The following is a 22,582-nucleotide window of genomic DNA, read 5'->3' as shown; positions in this document are numbered from 1 at the left end:
GGCTTCGTCATGACCGCTCGTTCATCCATCGCGCTGATGATGAATTCTCAGGTCATCAAAAACAGCCTCCACGTTAGCTCGGAATTCACCAAGCAGATGGATCCAAAGGAGCTCTCCTCCTTGAACGAGCTCTTGGATCGCATCACCGCTCTGGGAGTCGCTACGGACTATGATCAGATCGGGCTTAAACCCGACCAAAGGGAGATTAACTCTCCGCCGGTCACCCATCAGATAGCGGTGGTGGAGGAGCAATGTAGCAATTCCTCCTCTGTTTTGAGGATAAACTATGTCCGGATTCCCAAGCTCTCCGAGCCGGATACCCGTCTACGGGAGGACATTGCCCAAGCTCCGAACCTAGAATCGGACAACAGGCCAGAAAAATTGGGCAACATCCCGGAGCCCGAACTGCCAAGCTCGGAAGCTCCTCTGCCCCTGGGTCTCAGATCGGGTCAGGGTTTGGCCCTAAATCTACCCACCCACCCAGACACAAGTGATCTTTCCCACATTAGAAAAGAGCCCCAAGAGAGAGTACATCACTTCTGGGACAGATTCCTCCTTGTAATGAGCAAGGTCAAGGACTGTCACGAGGAAGACGCAATTTCATTCTTTTGCAAAAATTACACGGACAGGGGAATCCTCAACGCCATAAGTCGCCGTAACATAGCACACTTCACTGACTTGGCGGCCATAGTACAGAAGAACTGTGCGATGGAAAGCGCCTCGAAAACGCAGACAAAATTCTAGGATCCTTCGACTCTTACTAAACCCCTCGTCCGAACTAAAAGGGTGAACTCTCGCAAGTCATCCAATCGAACAACAAAGAAACCAAAGCCCAATATAGGGCGTGGAAGCGTATTGGAGGGATCGCTCAATGGGCCATGCAAAATTCACAGCACACCGGATACCATACCAACACACAACCTTAGAGCATGCTGGATACTCTGGCAGGTGGCCAAGAGCGGCGAGGATCTCCTCATCAACAATATCGCAAAGCATCATCCCACCGAAAATAACAATACAGTATTGACAGTCTTCGAGACTTTCACCTCAAATTATAGGCGCAAGCGAGCACTCCGCCGCCTCGCTGAAGTCTGCCACGTTGCAGCAATAAATCCATGGAACGACACGGCCATAACCTTCAATGTTAGTGAAGAACCACAATTCCGAACAGTCTGAGCCCCAGCCGCTTTGGTCCTTAGTCCAATTGTGGATGGCTTCCGGCTTACTAAAGTGCTCATGGACGGTGGTAGCGGATTAAACCTCATCTACGAGGAAACTCTTAACAAAATGGAAATAGACAAGAGCCGCATCGAGCAAAGCAACACGGCCTTCATAGGAATCATCCCTAGTTGGGAGGCACGATATGCGGGACAAATCACACTAGATGTGGTATTCAGCATGCCGAAGAATTACAGGTCCGAAGAAATCACATTCCAGGTGGCCCCGTTCAGTAGCGGATACCACGCTCTTTTAGGGCGGGATGCATTCACGAGCTTCCAAGCTATACCCCATTATGGGTACATGAAGCTCAAGATGCCGGGGCCCAATGGAATCATCACTCTAGCTACTGATCCGGACGTAGCACTCCACGCCGAAAATAAAACCGCCACACTGGCCCTTGAGGCATTATCTGAAGCCCTCGCGGACGAAGAACTAACTACGCCGCGCTCCATAGTGGACAGGGATGACGTGATACTCGACAAACAACCCAAGTCCACCTCTTTCAAACCAGCTGACGAAATAGTCAAATTCCAGGTCCACCCAATGGAGCATACAAAAACAGCATCCGTCGGGGCACAACTGAACCCCACAATAGACGCCGCACTGCGGAAGTTCTTGCATGAGAATTGGGACATCTTCGCCTGGCATCCTTCAGACATGCCAGGAATCCCATGCAGGCTGGCCGAGCATAGCCTAAACATACTAAAGGGATACAAGTCGATCAAGCAGACTCTTCGGCGTTTTTTAGAACCTAAGCTACAAGCCATGGGAGAAGAGCTAGCCAAGTTACTCGAGGCTGGATTCATCAGAGAAATAAAACATTCGGACTGGTTAGCAAACCTAGTGATGGTACCAAAGAAGGACAAATCCTGGCACCTATGTGTCGATTTCAAGGACCTCAATAAGGCTTGCCCCAAGGATCCCTTCCCCCTCCCCCGCATCGATCAAATCATCGATGCTAGCGCAGGACACGACTCATTGTGCTTCCTCGACGCATACTCCAGATACCATAAAATTAATATGGCGGAGTCCGATCAAGCCGCAACGGCATTCATCACACCATACGGCCCCTTCTGTTTTAACACCATGCCTTTCAGGCTCAAAAATGCATGTGCAACCTATCAACGCATGATTCATACATGCCTGGAAAAACAAATTGGCAAAATAGTGGAGGCATACATAGACGACTCGGTCATCAAAACCAGACACGTTGAATATTTAATAGGCGACTTGAGGCTTACATTCAACAATCTCCGAACATATGACATCAAGCTCAATCCGAAAAATGTGTTTTCGGCGTGCCTGCCGGAAAGCTGCTGGGCTTCACAGTTTCCAATAGAGAAGCAAACCCGGCTAAAATCCGAGCTCTTTCATAGTTAGTTACCCCAACAGACCTCAAGCAAATCCAGAAATTAACTGGATGTGTGGCTGCCCTAAGCCGCTTTATCTCCCGATTGGGAGAAAAGGCACTACCTCTTTATCGCCTTCTTCGACGCATTGAACACTTCGAGTGGACGGATGCGGCCACAGCCGGATTGGAAGAAATAAAGGCCCTCTTGGCCAGCAGTCCAATCCTGGCTGCACCAAATATCAGCGAACCCATGCTCTTATATATAGCTGCAACACACCAGGTTGTAAGCGTAGTGCTCGTCGTCGAACGAGAGACGGACGGACACAAATTCTCGCTTCAAAAGCCGGTATACTACGTATCCACTATCCTCACTCCATGCAAATCACGGTACCCACATTATCAAAAGATAGCACACGCGGTCTTCATGGCATCCCCGGAACTACGATACTACTTTCAGGAGTGTTCAATCACGGTGGCCTCTGAAGTACCACTCAACGATATAATAAATAACCGCGATGCCACGGGCCGGATTGCTAAATGGGCTATCGAGCTCCTCCCGTTTGACATAATATACAAACCACGGCGAGCCATTAAGTCGCAAGTACTGGCTTACTTCGTCGCCGAATGGACAGAAGCCAAACTCCCTAAAGAGTATGGTGCATACTCCAACTGGATCATGCACTTTGACGGCTCTAAGATGCTGGCTGGTCTGGGGGCAGGCGTTATCCTGACATCCCCCACCGGAGATACAGTCCAATACGTACTCCAAATATTATACATAGACTCCAACAATGCAGCCGAATATGAGGCTCTGTTGCATGGTCTTCGGATGGCAGTCTCCATGGGCATTCAACGCCTAGAAGTGCGTGGGTATTCGAACCTCGCAATATCTCAAATAAATGGAGACTTTGACGACAAGGACCCGAAAATGGCGGCTTACCATAATGCCGTCCTCGAAATGTCAGCTCGATTCGAGGGGCTCGAATCGACCATGTGGTCCGAGAGAACAATCAAGCGGCGGATAACCTCGCCCGCATCAGCGCTAAGCGCGACCCCGTCCCACCTAATATCTTCTTGGAAAGGCTGTTCAAGCCATCCGTAGTGTGGGAAGGGGAGACCGGCAATGCCAGTCCGGATCCAAACACAACCCCAAATCCCGAACACTCTGATGTAATCAGAGGCTCCGCCACCAAAATAACACCTTCGGCCCACGTGATTATGGTTATCATCGCCCTGTGGACGGAACCCTTCTTAGCCTACCCAAATAGGCAAGAACTCCCTGAGGACAAAAATGAAGCATGTTGCATTGTGTGGCGCTCTAAAGCCTACAAGGTCAATGAGGGAGAGCTTTATAAGAAAAGCGCGACCAGAGTGCTCCAAAGGTGCTTCTCCGAAGAGGAAGGACGATAGCTACTGGCTGAAATTCATGCTGGACTCGGCAGCCACCATGCTGCAGCTCGGGCCCTTGTAAGCAAGGCCTTCCATACAGGTTTCTACTAGCCGACAGCCCGAGTAGACGCATAGGACCTCGTCCAATATTGTGTCGGTTGCCAGCTTTTTGCAAATCAAAGCCATATGCCACCTACAGCTCTCCAAACAATCCCCATAACTTGGCCCTTTGCGGTCTAGGGGCTCGATATGGTTGGACCCCTTAAAGGAGGAAGCCATAAGAAAAAATACTTGTTCGTCATGGTGGATAAATTCACCAAATGGATAGAAGCCAAACCAGTTAAAACGGCCGAATCCGGACCAGTTATAGACTTCATATCTGGGGTCGTACACCGTTACGGTGTCCCCCACAGCATCATCACCGATAACGGCTCCAACTTCACAGCCGACAAGGTGAAAACTTGGTGCGGCAACATGCGCATTAAGCTCGATTATGCCTCCATCTATCAGCCCGAAACAAACTGTCAAGTCGAACAAGTAAATGGTCTTATTATGAGCGGCATCAACCCCAGACTAGTGCTATCCTTGAAGGAATCAGATACGCACTGGGTCGAGGAGCTCGACTTCGTACTATGGGGGCTGCGGACCATGCCGAATCACACCACCGGATACACACCATTTTTTATGGTGTACGACGCAGAGGCGGTACTACCCTGCGATATCATTCATGACTCACCTCGAGTGCGCATGTACAAAGAGAGAGAAGCCGAGCTAGACCGGCAGGACAGTTTAGATGCCCTGGAGGAGGAGCGTGACATCGCAAAGGCCCGTTCCGCATTCTATCAGCAACAGTCTCGAACGTATCAAAGCAGAGAAGTACGGGCCAAAACTTATAACGTTGGCAAACTAGTTCTACGCCTACTGGAGAATAAAAAGGACAAGCTCAAGCCCAAGTGGGAGGGTCCCTTCATCATTGATAAAGTTCTCACTTGAGGAGCGTACTGTCTGCTTGATGCATCGGATAATCGACTTGAGCCGAACCCATGGAACGCGGCCAGACTCCGAAGATTCTACGCCTAGTGCCGAACTCTGTTCGTCTCCTTACCTCCGCCTTTCTTTTTAAGTTATATCCCCTTTCTCTCTTTCTTTCTGTCTTCCCTTTTTAGCCTTAAAAGCTTCAAGTGTGCTTCGACTACACACTCCTATCGCGCTGTGCACGCTCAATTTACTTGGGGGCTTCTTATACAGAAGCATAATATAATTATCTTCCGGGCATTATGCCCACCACATATGAGTCACTTTTCCATATGTACCTTTTTTTCACCATTATATGCATCGATGTGACTTAAGTTTTGGCCAAGATGGGTTGCCTGGCTCCTGTGTTTATGCCCTATGTTCCTGTTAGTTTGGCTAGGGCATAAGGGGAGCACCTCTGCGATTGTTACTATCGGGTCAGCCGGATGTGTACCTGAGACTGGGTGAAGCTGAAAGCTAGCGTTCTTAAGGGAATATTTGGTCGGTGAACAAAAGATGGTTCTTACCTACTTACAATATATACCCCCAGATGTTTTATATCCTGCTTCTCTCTTCGCAGCTCGGACATGCATATTAATGCATGCGTACCCAAGGAAAGGAACCCCTAACGGAACTATTGTCCCTGGAAGATGTTTATTACTATCCATGTAATATAACATTGCTAGTTGGGTACTTGTCTGTTCAAGCACTTATGACCCCTACGTCTGGTTTCCACACATACCCCGGTTTACATAACTGAGCGGGTATTCGGATACACTCAGGACTATCGGGTCCGGAGGCTGAAGCGGAAAGGTCCGCCATGACAAATGATTTACAATCCGGTTAGGGACAAAGTATGTCATCTGAAGTACACAGTCACTTAGACTGACTAAATTCTTCTTCTATACCATCCAACAGGCTGTCTAGCATACAATCCTGTTGGGAATACTTTGCGGCTAATCCTACCTGGTCATATACCAGACTACCTGGCCATGTGATTCGGGTCAACCTTGGTGTACCATGTCTTCACCATGGCCCAGGCTTCCCTTGCACCTTGACGGCAGGCTGATATCTTCCATAATAGGAAGCGTCACCGCGCTCCCTTGAGCATTTCTACAAGCTCCCTCATGCCTCCGGGCAGGGAGGCGGAGGGCCATAGGGCCTGGGCAATGCCCTACATCACCTGCCGAACTTGTTCGTGTAGTTGCGAGAGCTCTTGCAGTAGATCGCCTACAGATCAAGGCATCTCCTCTTCGGGACGACCTGTCAGCATACCTATAGACATAACTCTGTTAACCTACTTCTTTGCCGAACTGTATAAAGGTTCGTTCGAGCACTTACTAAAAATGCCACGTCGAACCCTCTTATTCTCCTTCACGGAGTCGGCAAGCTGGGCCCGAACATCTTTTAGTTCAATGCCCAGCCGGGTATGGGCATCTCGGAGATCATTTTTCTCTCGAATAACCCGTGTAAGCACGTGCTCACCAGCCTCTACCTGTCATTTAGCATATTGCTCATCCCCTGGTACAATCTCCGGATTACCTCCGGGGTTGTCTGCAGAATCTATTGTTAGATTTGCCTGCATGCCAAATACTTACTGGAACATGTCAATACATTCTTTTGGATCAAGACAAGTATTACCAGATGAGGCCTTCTTGGACTCCTCCATTCCAGCAACTGCGCCCCGTAGCTGGGCTTTGCACTCCTCCATCTCTTGAGACAACTGGGTATTCTTCTCCGTAAGAACCTATGCATACAATGATCCTTAAATGAGTTGTGCCAACTATTTCAAGTCTCAGGGGCTACTGATATACATAATTATCAGATTTTCTTACCCGTATATCCTTTACATACTGGTCCGTGGCTCTGGCAAGGCCATCTTGAGCAGCTCGGATGTACGCATCTCCTGAGTAGGCATTGAACGCCTCTTTAGAGAAATTAGGGTCGCGGAGTATGGCCCGACGACGCCTGTGATTCATGGCGCTCTCCACTTTGAAATTCGTAGTGGACAGTCTATCCACATCCTCTGTAGGAGGACCGGTTAGTGTTGTCCCCGCGTTAGCCTCCGCCCCTGAGTCTGGCTCTGGAATCTGGCTGGTGGAGGCGCGACCGACAGGCTCTCCGGACACTGTTCGGCGAGCGTTTTTCCTGGCAGGGACCACGGACATTGTTATATTTTAAAACACGATAATCACAGAGAAGGTTGTTACTCATACCTCTGCGACGGTGTCTCGGTCTTGACCGCCTTCCTTTTAAGCCTACCCGGCTTTGGTGCCCCTTGTTAGCGAGTCATCGCGGGTTCGGCACGGCGCCCCAATGGCCTTCCCTGTAAAACGCAATACATGTGTGGTGGGTAAAGTGCAATGAAGGGATCCTTCTCAAGGTAGGACTCCGGTTTTACTTACATGTGATGCAGGGAGTAGGCCAGGGTTGTCAGCTATGATGGCTACCAAGGCACTGTCACCGCTTGACTGATAGAACGTCCTATGGATTAGCAAGGTTAGGGGGTCGAGGGCACGGTCAGGGTCCTCTGTTGTGGAGACGGGTTGTGGACCTCCCTCACAGCTTTTTGCAGTTCCTGCTATGAATTAGCAAGGTAAATGTTTGTGATGAAGAATGCGGGAATGAATGGAGTTGAGTAAAAGATAGCAGCTCACCCAGTTTGTGGGGTTGTACATGGAAAATCCATCCCGTGGCTTAATACGGAGGAACTCCTCTTCTTCTCCTTTGTACAAATCAGACAGTATTTTCGCCAGAGTGGTGGCGGAGTCCGGACCTTTAAGACCGCAGCGGGTGGCATCGTCTTCTCCATTGAAGTGCCACATGGTCTTCCCCCGATATTGAAGTGGTTGCACCCCCCGCATTATACATATTGACATAACCTTGATTATTGTTAGTCCAGATTTGGCCAGCGTTTTAGTCCTGTTATCTTCTTCCTGGGGGCTTCGGGGGTGCCAGCTGTGGTGTTTCTTCAATGGGGCTTTAGCAAACTCAGGAAGGCCCATCCGAATAGGGTCCGGAAGGGGGACGTCCTCCATATAAAACCACTCCGAAGGCCAGTCTTCGGATGTGTTCTTCGGAGTACCGGACAGGTATCCAGTCCCGACGATGCGCCATATTTTGGCTCCGCCCACTTGATATATCGACCCCTCCTGAGTGCGGGGTACGAGGCAGAATAGCCTCTTCCATAGCTCGAAATGAGCTTCGCAGCCCGGAAATAGCTCACAGAAGGCGACATAGCCTGCGATGTGTAGTATGGAAGCAGGAGTGAAGTTATGCAGTTGGAGGCTGTAGAACTCCAGGAGCCCGCGGAGGAAAGGATGGATTGGAAATCCGAGTCCCCTCAGCAAGTAAGGAACAAGGCATACCCGCTCCCCCTGGATGGGTTGGGAAAACTCTCCGCTTGCTCCCCGCCATTGTAAGTTGTTAGTACGGCTTGGATGGGGACCATATATGCGGGCGGGAGAAACCCCTGGGTCTGCAACTCCACCAATCGACCATGGGAGACAGAACACTTCTCCCAATCACCTGGCTTAGCGCTGCGGGAGCGAGAGGAGGAGCCGCGGCGGCCGGCCATGATGGGATGGATTTTTGTGGGCGTGCTCTGATGGATACTCGCTGGGGGAAGATGTCGTGACTTGGATCTGAGGAACCCCGTCTCTTTAATAGACGATTTACTAACGTGGTTAGGGTGGCAAATGTAAAAATGCCCCGACTTCTCGCATTCGCTCGACACGTGGAGACTACCATTATTAAGGTACAGATGCCGAGGAGTGCGACATTAATGGGATCCCGGACACTGCTCGTTATAACATGTACTTGGGATTTTGGAGAAGAATCCGCCTTGCAATGTTAAAGACAATCTGCGCACCAGACTCATCATCATTGAAGGCTGGTTCAGGGGCTACTAAGGGAGTCCTGGTTTGGGGGTCCTCGGACAGCCGGACTATATACTTTGGCCGGACTGTTGGACTATGAAGATACAAGATTGAAGACTTCGTCCCATGTCCGGGTGGGACTCTCCTTTGCATGGAAGGCAAGCTTGGATATTCGGATATGTAGATTTCCTTCTCTGTAACTGACTCTGTGTAACCCTAACCCCCTCCGGTGTCTATATAAACCAGAGGGTTTAGTCCGTAGGACAAGGACAATCATAGTCATAGGCTAGCTTCTAGGGTTTAGCCTCCACGATCTCGTGGTAGATCAACTCTTGTAATACTCATATCATCGAGGTCAATCAAGAAGGAAGTAGGGTATTACCTCCATCTAAAGGGCCCGAACCTGGGTAAATATCGTGTCCCCCGCGTCCTGTTACCATTAGCCTTAGACGCATAGTTTGGGACCCCCTACCCGAGATCCGCCAGTTTTGACACCGCCACCCCTCTATATTTTTTTGTTTTTAAAGTTTATAAAAGCACTCAACATAAATAAATCACTCTCTAAAACTTCCGGGTTGTCTCCCTGGTAGCGCTTTCTTTAAAGCCATTAAGCTAGGCATAAAGTGCTCAAGTAATGGATCCACCCAGATTCCAAGGTATATCAAAGCCAATTTGAATTAACAATGATTTGGCATTTAGTAGGGAGCACAAAGCAACATAAATCAAGCAATGATGAAGTCTAACTCTCTTCCTATGCATCGACATGTCATACGAGAACAATTCATGCACATCAAGTAATGGCCAATGCATAGCATAAGCAGTTTCTTGCAATTTTTTCGTGTTGGAAACATAGAGAGGTGGAGATGCAGTTCCTCTCTCATAATAATTGCACGTAGGAGCAGTAAGCACATGCATATTATATTCATCAAAATCATCATGTGCAATGGTAAAGGGCAACCCATCAATATAATCCTTAACCAGTGCAAACTTCTCCGACATAGTGTAGTTTGGAGAATTCAAAAAGAAATAATTTCATTCTTGACATAAGGAACTATAGCAAGTTGATCTCCATAAGCATAATTCATATTGGCATCATGGCCACAATCATCAAGTTCATCAAAAAAGGATATTTCAAACGAATCAACGGGATCATAGCAATTATCATAGCATTCATCCTTCGATAAAACGAAGGGTCATTAAACAATTTATGAGTTGAAGAGTTACTCTCATTAGAAGGTGGGCACGGGTAGCTAATCTGCTCTTCCTCCTTTTGTTCTTCACTCTCCTCATCATCTTTTTCATCCAGTGAGCTCACAATTTCATCAATTCCTTCTTCCATAGACTCCTGTAAAATATTAGTCTCCTCTTGTACAGCGGAGATTTTCTCAATAAATGCATCAATATCGGAATTGTATTTATAATTATCATAGCAATATTTACGGATAGAAAAAATTTCAGGTCTATAAACTGAACCATCAAAATCTTCAAACTTTTCAAACAAAGATTCAATTCATAAGCACCCTTAAAAGCAGCAAATTCTTCTATTCGTTCCACATCATAGTAATCATATATACCATTAGCATAAGAAGCCAAGGTTTCATTATCATTAAATTTTCATGAAAAGGGAAGGTGTGGAGCATTCATCCTAGAGCAACAAGTAAAATCATATCTCAAGCATAAATTCCAAACATACCAATGCAACATATCAATTTGATCCCATAAAAGTTTCCCTTTTTGTGTCAAGCGATAATCCCTAAAGTATTCACGTTGATCCAACGTTTCTCCCATTATCATGTTGAATGGGATTTTCTTAGGATTACCAAAGTAGTGCATAATATTTTTCACATAACGAGCATCGAGGGTTTTAGGAGGTTCGCCATCTCCATGAGTAGAAAGTACCACTAATTTTTTTGGTGTTTCGTGTTGCATATCCATTACTAAAGATAGAGAACAACTTAGAACAGGAAATAAAAACTACTTAGTGATAAAGCAAACAAGCACACACAAGAATATTCACCCCACGCTATTGCTCCCCGGCAACGGCGCCAGAAAAAGGTCTTGATAACCCACAAGTATAGGGGATCATTGGTAGCCTTCTTCGATAAATAAGAGTGTCAAACCCAACAAGGAGCTAAAGGCAGAACAGATATTCCCTCAAGTTCTATCAACCAGCGATACAACTCTTAGCACACTTGACGTTTGTTTTAGCTAGAACAAGTATGAAACTATTCTGCAAGAATAAAACTATGGATAAAATGCAAGGTAGTAAAAGTAGATAGATTTTGTCAATAAGAAAGTCATTTGTCCCTAGGCAATCGATAACAAGTACCGGTAATCATTCTTGTAATTTTATATGAGGGAGAGGCATGAGCTAACATACTTTCTCTACTTGGATCATATGCACTTATGATTGGAAATCTAGCAAGCATCCGCAACTACTGAAGATCATTAACGTAGTGAAACCCAACCATAGCATTAAGTATCAAGTCCTCTTTACTCCCATACGCCATAACCCACTTACTCGGGTTTAAGCTTCTGCCACTCTCTCAACCCACCATAAGCGAACCATGAACATATTGCAACACCCTACAGTGGGGGGCCCTCATGTTTGCGCTAGAACGGAGGGCACTGTAGGACAGTACCAAAATAAAATATACAATCATACCAACCAAGATCACGATTAACCAACAGGACAAAATAGATCATTGGGAAATAATATATGGAGTTGAACACCATGTTTAAGTAGAGATTACAGCGGGGAGAAGATGTGTTACACCGCTGCATAGAGGGGGAGAGAGTTGGTGATGACGGTAGCAAGATTTTTTATGAAGATCGCCGTCACAATCCTAGCCCCGGCGGCACTCCGATGCCACCGGGAGAGAGGGGGAGAGATCCCCCTCCTCCTTCTTCTTCCTTGGCCTCCCCCTAGATGGGAGGAGGGTTCCCCCTCTGGTCCATGGCCTCCATGGCAGCGGAGGGGCGGAAGCCCCTCTGAGATTGGATCTCCCTCTCGGTTCTCTTCTGTTTCACGCTCCCAAGATCTGGCCGTTCACGATTTCTTAAATTCCCAGAGATCTGTAACTCCGATTCGATGTTCGAGGAGGGCATGATACACCAGGGCGCCCCTGGGCCTGGTGGTGCGCCCTGGTGGGTTGTGGTGGCCTCGGGCCTCCGTTTACGTTGATTCCACCTCCTAAAATTCACAAATATTTCAAAATAATTCTCCGTAGAGTTTCATCATGTTTGGACATCGTTTGATATGGATTTTCTGTGATACAGAAAGATACAACAAACAAGAACAGGCATTGGGCACTGGGCACTAGATAAGTATGTTAGTCCAAATAAATCATATATAAAGTTGCCAAAAGTACTTGAAAGTTGTATAATATTGGCATGAAACAATCAAAAATTATAGATATGATGGAGGTGTATCATGGTACCGCAATTGAGAACCGACCATAGGCACACTCCCCTGTCCCCGCAAGTCGGCTGAGTTAATAGAAGAGAGAGACGGGCGATAGTACCAGAGCAGTGTTGTAAACACGTCGGTGCCTGGATGATCCCTGCATGACACGGGAGATCAGTTTGTCCAAGCATGTGACCAGACTCCAGCAGACGGCCGGATTGGCTATTGTCTACATATCATGCAGGCTGTGTGGTACGGGGATGTAGTTCTGATGGGAAATCTAAAAAAAGGTTTATTTCATCTCGCAATATTAGGTGTGATGTGCTTCAGATCACTGCAAGGGTTAAACAGCGACAACTGCATTCCTCTGAGGTGCTGGTCATTGGGGGCACGTTAATTAGGACATCTATCGATTGACCCCTTTTCTACGAGTTTGTCTTTAATTTGAGCTTTGATCCTCGTCTAGTTTGTCCGTCGGGATTCATGTTGTCTCCTTGGGGCAGTGAGGTTATGGTTTCTTGTCATGTGGCATTTTTTCGTGTTATATGTTAATCCGGTGCTTCAGATCAAAATAACGACAACTGCGCCTCCGGGGCACATGCATGAAGACTTCTCGACAGTCAGTGACGAGGTCAAGCCGGCTCTGGTAGATAAAAGAAAACTACTCCACTATATAGGCAGGAGCCTTCGCGCTTGCTTGCTAGTGTTTCTCTCTTCACACTCTCTTGTCCTCTCCAGATCTAAACACGACAGTGGTGCCCACACACACTCTCTCTCTCTGCTCACCGCTGGTCACGGATCCGGCCGGATCTCCTCCGTCGGGGAAGGTGCAATGTTCATGCGGCCGTCCTCGGCGACGGCCACTGCCGGCACGTCCTGATTAGCATGCCTTGCCGTTCTGTCCCACGTAGCACCGGCTAGGGAGGGCCTCCGACCCCTTCTTCCTCACTATCGTAGTGTGTGGCCACATCCCGGCGACCCTCTGGTATAACTTCCTTCGAAACCGGTCTTGCTCTACTGGCCCAGCTCCTCACATTGTTGCATTTGTATCTTTTACTATTTCTCAATCCCCCTCGTAGATAGGATCGATCGGCTGTTCGAACTCCACCTAAATTTTCACTGTCCAGAGGTAAAACTACTTCATGAAGTCGAATCTAGTACTACTTGGTTCAAACAGAGAAGAAAGGGGTTGGGGGTGGGGGAAGATTTGTTACCTGAATCTAGGACTTGGTGGAAAGAGAAAAGATGGGGGCGAAAAGTAGCAGAGACTGGCTATCCAACTGGTCTCTTGGTCTAATAGGGAAATAAAGGGAAATGCAGTACAAACTCAATATAAACCAATCTATTGGTTGAAAAGGAAAGAAAGTGGGGACTGGGGGACAAGTCAACGGAGTATGTCCAGCACTAGATTTTCTAGCCTCACATAGTATAAGGTGGCTATACTAAACAAAAATGGGACCAACCCAGATATCCTATTCTGATGTTTGTTGCCCCGAGACCCTCTTATGTAATGCCACTTGTAAAATGTAGCAGTCCCACTGTTAAAAGTAAGGACACGTTAAACCAATGTTGATTTTAGTGTAATGCCTCCAGTAAGATGAATCAGTAACACTATCTTTCATGTCGTGCTAAATTTCCTAAGATAAGTTGCTTCTTTTTGTTAGAAATGCAACTGTCCTGGTCTATCTACTCTCTTGTGCCCAAATACCAACTCTTTAGCAGCTTTTAATGTAATGTTGCTTGTAAAATGAAGCAATGGCACCATTAAAGTAATGTCATATTTAACGGTTGTCATAGTTAATCGTAGTGCCCACACTAATATCTAGCAATGCTGCTACCTTAGAAATTGCAACTGTCCTTGTAGGATTGCCATTCAGATAAGGAACATGATTCTTTTCATTTGATGTATGTTTCGTCACTTGTTAGTCACCCTCCTTTCCACCTTTTTGTGCAAATAGAGATATACATTTCACGCTTGATCTTAGTTGAACTGCACAAATGATATCCAAATTATAGTTTAACATTCCATGAGCTTCAGTACCAACCTTGATGTTGCTCAATTTTATTGCAACTAATGAAGAAGAAGCTGCTAGCTCATGGGACATTACTTCATTTTAGGTGAACTGCACAAAAAGGTCCGATGAATTGAATCATCCATGTTGGTGACTGGTGTCATCCCTTCTATGATTGCGTTGACTGCAGATATGGTTCCCATCACGATGTATGTTCCTCTTTGGTTCGGTCGTTTGCCAAAGATCCTGCATGTTGACTCTGCTCTTGTGTTACTATTTGGCACTGCCATGATAAAGCATTAATGTTATTATTTTGCACCTTAATCTAGTGGCACTATTAATTTGAGGCAATGTTTTGGCAGCGCTAGTGCCACTGATTTTTTTATATCAAAAGAGGTGTTTCCGCTGATTTCATTAAATTAACCCAACCATAGAGAACCATTATCCGACAACATCTCAGTGTAAACGGGCAGTTATGCAACTACTACTAGAACGAACTGAGTACTAGAAGGAGACAAGTTCGCCACATAAGCTAGGCAGGTAGGGGGACTCAGCACCAGCTCGACCAAGTTTGGATTTCAACACAAATGCTACGACAGAAACATCAGGGGGGAAGATAGGGACTGAAAGAGCCAGCTTCAACATCCCAGTCTAAGCAACCCCGGCCTCCATCCTTGCGATGCAAGGTACACCTCGCTTGCCACCTGCTCGACCCTAGTGCCACTTATAAAATAAAGTAATAATACAGTTAAAATAGAGTGAGTGTTCTCTCTATCATTTCATTTCCAATGTTGATAAAAAAAGTGCTTCTCTTGGTTAGTATACGTTTCATCAACTAGTCCCATTGTTAATGTTTAAGTGTTTCTGGAACTGGGGTGCTTAATTTTAGTTGATCTACACAAAAATAGAGATTGGAATGTCTCAAGGCCCCTCCTTGTACTACCGATGTACACTGATGTTCGTCACTGGCAGAAGGTATATCGGGGAGAATTGGGTCGGTTTCCAGTATGAGGCTGATACGTCTCCAACGTATCTATAAGTTTTGATTGCTCCATGCTATTATATTATCTGTTTTCGATGTTTTATATGCATTAATATGCTATTTTATATTATTTTTGGGACTAACCTATTAACCTATAGCCCAGTGCCAGTTCCTGTTTTTCCTTGTTTTTGAGTTTCGCAGAAAAGGAATACGAAATGGAGTCCAAACGGAATGAAACCTTCGCGATGATTTTTCTTGGCACAGAAGACAATAAGAAGACTTTGAGACGAAGTAGGAGGAGCCACGAGGCAGCCAAAAGGACAGAGGGCGCACCCAGGGGGTAGGGCGTGCTCCCCACCATTGTGGGCCCCCCATGACCCTCCTGGCCTAATTCTTTCGCCTATATATTCCCATTTATCACCAAACCACCAGAGATATCCACGAAAACACTTCTCCACCGCCGCAACCTTCTGTACCCGATCCCATCTAGGGACCTTTTCGGGCACCCTGCCGGAGGGGGATTCGATCCTGGAGGGCTTCTACATCAACTGTATTGCCCTTCCGATGAAGCATGAGTAGTTTACCATAGACGTACGGGTCCATAGCTAGCAGCTAGATGTCTTCTTCTCTCTCTTTGATTCTCAGTTCCATGTTCTCCTCGTTGTTCTTGGAGATCTATTCAATGTAATACTTTTTTGCGATGTGTTTGCCAAGATCCGATGAATTGTGGATTTATGATCAACTTATCTATGAATATTATTTGAATCTTCTTTGAATTCTCATATGCATGACTTGATATCTTTGTAATTCTCTTCGGACTATCGGTTTAGTTTGGCTAACTAGATTGGATTTTCTTGCAATGGGAGAAGTGCTTAGCTTTGGGTTCAATCTTGCGGTGTCCTTTCCTAGTGACAGTAGGGGAAGCAAGGCACGTATTGTATTGTTTCCATTGAGGATAGAAAGATGGGGATTTCATCATATTGCTTGAGTTAATTTCTCTACATGATGTCATCTTACTTAATGCGTTACTCTGTTCTTCATTAACTTAACACTCTAGATGCAGGCAGGAGTCGGTCGATGTGTGGAGTAATAGCAGTAGATGCAGAATCGTTTCGGACTACTTAACACGGACGTGATGCCTATACTCATGGTCATTGCCTTAGATATCGTCATAACTTTGCGCTTTTCTATCAATTGCTCGACAGTAGTTTGTTCACCCACCGTATTATTTGCTATCTTGAGAGAAGCCTCTAGTGAAACCTATGGTCCGCGGGTCTATTTTCCATCATACTAATTTTTGATCTTCTATTTTCCATCATATTAGTTTATGATGTACTATCTTGCAATCTGTTACTTTTTGATCTATAAACCAAAAATACCAAAAATGTTTACTTTATCGTTTATCTATCTCTATCAGATCTCAGTTTTGCAAGTAATCATGAAGGGATTGACAACCCCTTTATTGCGTTGGGTGCAAGTAAGCATGAAGGGATTGACAACCCCTTCAAGGGAAAAACCAACGCAAGCTCAAGAAGTAGCAGGAAGAATTTTTGGCGCTGTTACCGGGCAGGTCTATGCCAAGTCAAGACACACCAAGTACCCATCGTAAACTATCATCTCTTGCATTACATTATTCTCCATTTGCCTCTCGTTTTCCTCTCCCCCACTTCTAAAACGATTTTCAAAAGGATTTGCTTTTTTTCGCCCCTCTTTCGTTTGTCTTCTTCGCTTGCTTCTTGTTTGCTCATTCGTTAGATCGTTTGTGTTGACTTCATGGCTAGTCCTCCCATCATTGCTAGCACTCCCGATAATGAAGTCCTCAACTTTAAACAAAGGGAGGGAGAAAATCTGAAAGATTATTGGTATAGAATTTGCAATGCTCAAAATAGATCTACTCGAAAGCAATCTACTACCATATTTCTTGGCAATTTTTATGTGGGTATTACTCCTTGGAATAGATATGTTCTAGATACTATTATCGAGGGAAATTTCTTGGGGAGCCATACTTTTCCTTACAATGACATGATAGATTTGTTAGGCCCATCACCTCTTTTGATCAATGGAACTAATTTAACCTTGGAACATGTGATGCACAGGCTTGATATTATTGAGAATAAAATTGCTATCGTTGAGTTGAGTGAAAATTTGGATAAAAAGATTCATAATAATATTACTCAATATGGATCTAAGGTAGGAGTTACTTTAAAGAATCTTAGAGAAAAGAAACCCATAGTTAACGAAAAGATAGATCAATATTCTACTAGAATTGGCAAACTAGATGATATTATTACCAACTTGGTCCCGCTTTTTCCTCTATTAAAACTACTAAAAATCTCCCTTCTACTAAGATTGCTAAGTTTATTTACGTTCCTAAGAATAAGGGTGAATCTTCTAGTAAAGAAAATGTAGATCTCAAAACAATAAGTGTTCACCCCAATTTTTTTGATATTATTAAGGAACCGATTGCCACGAGTGAATTTCTTGATTTCTTGCCTAGGAGTTTGATCGTTGATAAAACCAAAGAATCTCCTAAGGATTAAAAGTGTTCGATTGAAGAATTTCATAACAAATATGACAATACCTAGATCTATTCGTGTTTTATGCCTAGCTAAGGGCGTTAAACAATAGCGCTTGTAGGGAGGCAGCCCAATTTTATTTTTGTTCTTGATTTTTGTTCCTGTTTTGCAATAAATAATTCATCTAGCCTCTGGGTAGATGTGGTTTTGTGTTTTAGTTAGTGTTTGTGCCAAGTAAGACCTTTGGGGTAGCTTATGCTAATAGTGTCTTAATCTTGCTGAGAAACAGAAACTTTTGCACCTAGGAAAATAATTTTGATAATTCACAGAAGCATGATTTTGATCTAATTATTTTTGCAATGGATAGGTACACAAATTGCCCATGTTGTCCTATTTTTCAGAATTTTTGGAGTAACATAAGTGTTTGAGAGTTACATATTTCTACAGACTATTCTGTTTTTGACAGATTCTGTTTTCTATGTGTTGTTTGGTTATTTTGGTGAATCTATGGGTAGTATCAGGGGGAGGGGGTATGAACCATGGAAAAGATGGAATAAAATAGATATTACACCAATATAAATAAATAATGAGTTCACAACAGTACCACAAGTGGTGATTTATTTTCTTATACTAACGGAGCTTATGAGATTTTCTGTTGAGTTTTGTGTTATGATGTTTTCAAGTTTTGGGTAAGGATTTGATGGAGTATGGAATAAGGAGTGGCAAGAGCCTAAGCTTAGGGATGCCCAAGGCACCCCAAGGTAATATTCGAGGACAACCAAGAGCCTAAGATTGGGGATGCCCAAGAAGGCATCCCCTCTTTCCTCTTCATCTATCGGTAACTTTACTTGAGGCTATATTTTTATTCACCACATGATATGTGTTTTTCTTGGAGCGTCTTGCATGATTTTGAGTCTTTGATTTTTAGTTTTCCACAATCATCCTTGCTGTACACACCTTTTGAGAGGTACACGCATGAATCGTGATTTATTAGAATACTCACTACTATGGAAAAGCCTAGTAGCAGCTTGGGTTTTAGGCCTATCAGTAGCGCGGGCAGGAGCGCTACTGATAAGGCGCTACAGCTAAAGCTTAGCAATAGCGCGCCTAGACCCACGCTACTGCTAAATTGACTTAGTAGTAGCGCTTCTCCAGAACAACGCTACTTGTAATTAGTAGTAGCGCTTCTCCTTTCCCGTGCTACTACTATTATTTAGTATTTTATTTCTTTTTTATTTCATTTTGTATTCATACACCTTTACACAAGTTTTCATACAACAGGAATTTAGAGATTGTTTTTACATCATAATGAGTTATTACATCACGGGGTGAAAGAACCGTGGACTAGTTCCAGGTGGATGTCCATCCACTTGAAACTAATCCGCGGTTCTTTCACCCAATGATATAATAATATCATCATCGTCATCATATCATTAACAACTTATCATCATAATACATCATTGCCATATAACACCTCCTCAAGATCATCGTTTTCATCAATGACATCACATACCAAATTGGTCACTAGTCGTAATCACAAGTACTCCTCATTATCAACTCTAACACATTACCACATAATAAACATATTGTACCTCATAGGACCTACTACATTCGATTAAAACCTACTACATTTTGTAAGGTAAAATAGCAAAAAACAAGATAGCCCCTAACTCTCCATTATGGAGAATGGAGATTAGCCTGTCTCCAATTCTTGCTTTTCGCTGAATGTTACTTCCAAGAACCTCCTTGCGAATGTCCATACATTTCTTCCGTTCTTTGAGAACATGTGTTCACCGGTTTTACAAATCCGATATGCACAAGTGAGATCCCTAGATTTACCTGGCAGTATGTTCAGAACTGTAAGGCGACCATTCAGATACATCAGATGAGGCACACAATCCATCGGAAGTTTCTGTTGAAAAACATAGTAATAACTTCGTAGTTAGCAATGATGTACTAGTTTTAGAAGTATGCAAAAGATGCACGGATGTTGTAATAGTAAAAAATCTTATCAGGGTATCTCCAGAGAAGTTATCGTGGTTCAACACGTGCACTAGTGGCACGTATTCACCATAATTTGGAGGAGTTCGATAATAGTTATTGTGATCCTCAATAAGAGTACAATATGCGATCAGATGATTTTTCTCCTTATAAGTTAATTCAGAGCCATCGGTGTAGTGGGTTTTGTCTACCATCTTCCGCACATATTCTAGCACAAGTCATGCCAGAATTCACGGAAAAATCCGGCATGACCTTTGCTAAAAAGGACATATCAAGCGCCTGAAATTTGCCGGAACGGAAATTAATCAACACTCCGGCAAAACATAGGCCACTCAGAGGTGTAAACTAAACATGAATGGCCACTTGGGCAACCACATATCCTATTTGAGCAACACAAGATATACATGGATATTTGGCTGGTCTCACCTTGATGTCGGAGGGGGTCGGTGACGGGGACGACGGCAGGGATGATGGAGGGGCTCCTTGATTTCTGTAAAAGCAAAAACCGTATAAGTTATCACTAATACATCCCGAATAATTGCTTAAACTAAAAAATAACAACAAATATGACATGTTCAACTAGTTTATTAATTCAACTAGTTCTTACTAAATATAAACTTACTATAAATAGAAAAAAACTAGTTCTTTGTAAAAATAAAGTAGTTCAACTAGTTATATTAATTATCTTACTAAAAATACATTAGTTCTATTAATTCAACTAGTTCAACTAGTTTATTATTTTACTTACTAAACTAGTTCAACTACAACTAAAGTAGTTCAACTACAACTAAAGTAGTTCAACTACAACTACTATTAATCATACTGCCCTAGTTAACTAGTACCATCACTACTAGTAATTAACATCTACTACTACTAAAAATCATTATCTATGAACCCTAAATTAACATCTACTACTACTAAACAACATCTAGTACTAACTAAGCAAAGAGAAAGGGGGTGGGGGCGACAGAGAGGTAGGGGCGGCGAGGGCGGGATCAGCATCGGGAGGCGGCGGTGCTGGGTGGGCTCGGGTGGCGGCAGTGAGGTCGAGGGCGGTGGGAGGAGGGCTTCCGGCGGAGGAGGGAGGAGGGGCGGCCGCAGGCCGATGGATGAGGGTGGCGGCGGAGGAGGGAGGGGCGGTCGTAGGTGGAGGGAGGATGTGCAAGGAGGAGGAAGGAGGGACGGAAGGAGGGGAGTACCTCGGCGGCGGCAGCAATGACGCACGACGACAGTTATCGGCGCGCGGGCGAGAGTGAGAGTATGAGTGAGAGAGAGGGTCAGTCGCGCGCGTGGGGATAAGGTAGGGATAGTTGTAGCGCGTTTGCCAAAATGTGCTACCGCTAATCTGAATAGCAGTAGCGCTCTGCACTATTACGCGCTACTGCTAAGTTGGACTACCAGTAGCGCTTTGCAGATAAAGCGCTACTGCTAAGTGTAAGTATACAAAAATACTTCAATGCAAAAATACATTGGCCATCAATGATCTTTTTGTGTACAATCTGAATTGTCAATATGAGTCCTCTCCGGTAGGAACCGGAGAGGACTCATATTGCGGCCACAAATTCTTCACATAGAGTTCAGTGAAGACCAACTGGTTGTGATAGTTTCCGAAGTAACATATTTAAGGTGATAAACACCCTGTTCGCGGAGCGAGGTGGGACTAAACTTGTGGGCTGATCTTAGTAGTAGCGATTTTCTTAGAAGCACGCTGCTTCTAACTTCTATAGCAGTAGCGCGGTTCAATATAGGGGGCTACTGCTATAACTAGCTGGGTGGCGAGGTCATGGGAATTAGAGCAGTAGCGCGGTTTGGTGTGGACGCGCTACTGCTATTTTCCTTTCAGCAGCGCGTTTTGCTATCACGCGCTGCTGCTAAATAGCAGTAGCGTCGTATTTTGCGGAGCGCTGCTGGTAAGATTATGTGTCTAGGCTTTTCCCTGGTAGTGACTGTATGTGCTTCCCCTATATCTTTGGAGCTAGGCAATTTTGCTATAGTGCTTCACTTGTATCTTTTTAGAGCACGGCGGTGGTTTTACTTTATAGAAATTGATAAACTCTCATGCTTCACTATATATTATTTTCAGAGTCTTTAAACAACATGGTAATTTTCTTTGGTTATAAATTTAGTCCTAATATAATAGGCATCCAAGAGTGATATAATAAAAAACATTCATATAAAGTGCATTCAAAACTATGAGAAGTTTGATTCCTTATGATTGTTTTGAGATATGAAGATGGTTATATTAGAGTCATGCTAGTGAGTAACTATGAATTTGAGAAATACTTGCGTTAAAGTTTGTGATTCCCGTAGCATGCATGTATGGTGAACCGTTATGTGATGAAGTCAGAGCATGATTTATCTTTTGATTTTCTTCCTTATGAGTGGCGGTCGGGGACGAGCGATAGTCTTTTCCTACCAATCTATCTCCCTAGGAGCATCCGCGTGGTACTTCCTTTTGATAACTAATAGATTTTTGCAATAAGTATGTGATTTCTTGTAACATACCAAATTTTCAATTTCGAATGTTATACATAGGACATCATTGCCTATCATATTTTATTGCGTTTTTGGTTGATCCTAGAAATTCTAAGCAACTCAAGGACCCACGGAGAGAGTTGGGAATTTCGTTATTTTCATATTTGAGTTTTTCTTAAATTTTGAAGAGAGGATCATTTCGTTTTAATTATTTTTCTCTTCGAATATTTCTAATATGAAAAATAAAAGAAAGGGGATAAGATGACTTCTCCAGAATAAAGGAAATATTGGAGGAAAAATATTAAAATCAAATTTTATTTTATTCGGAGTTTTATTG

Source organism: Triticum aestivum, chromosome 3B, assembly GCF_018294505.1.
Source record: "Triticum aestivum cultivar Chinese Spring chromosome 3B, IWGSC CS RefSeq v2.1, whole genome shotgun sequence".
Lineage (NCBI taxonomy): Eukaryota > Viridiplantae > Streptophyta > Magnoliopsida > Poales > Poaceae > Triticum > Triticum aestivum.
Note: the sequence above shows the minus strand (reverse complement) of the source record.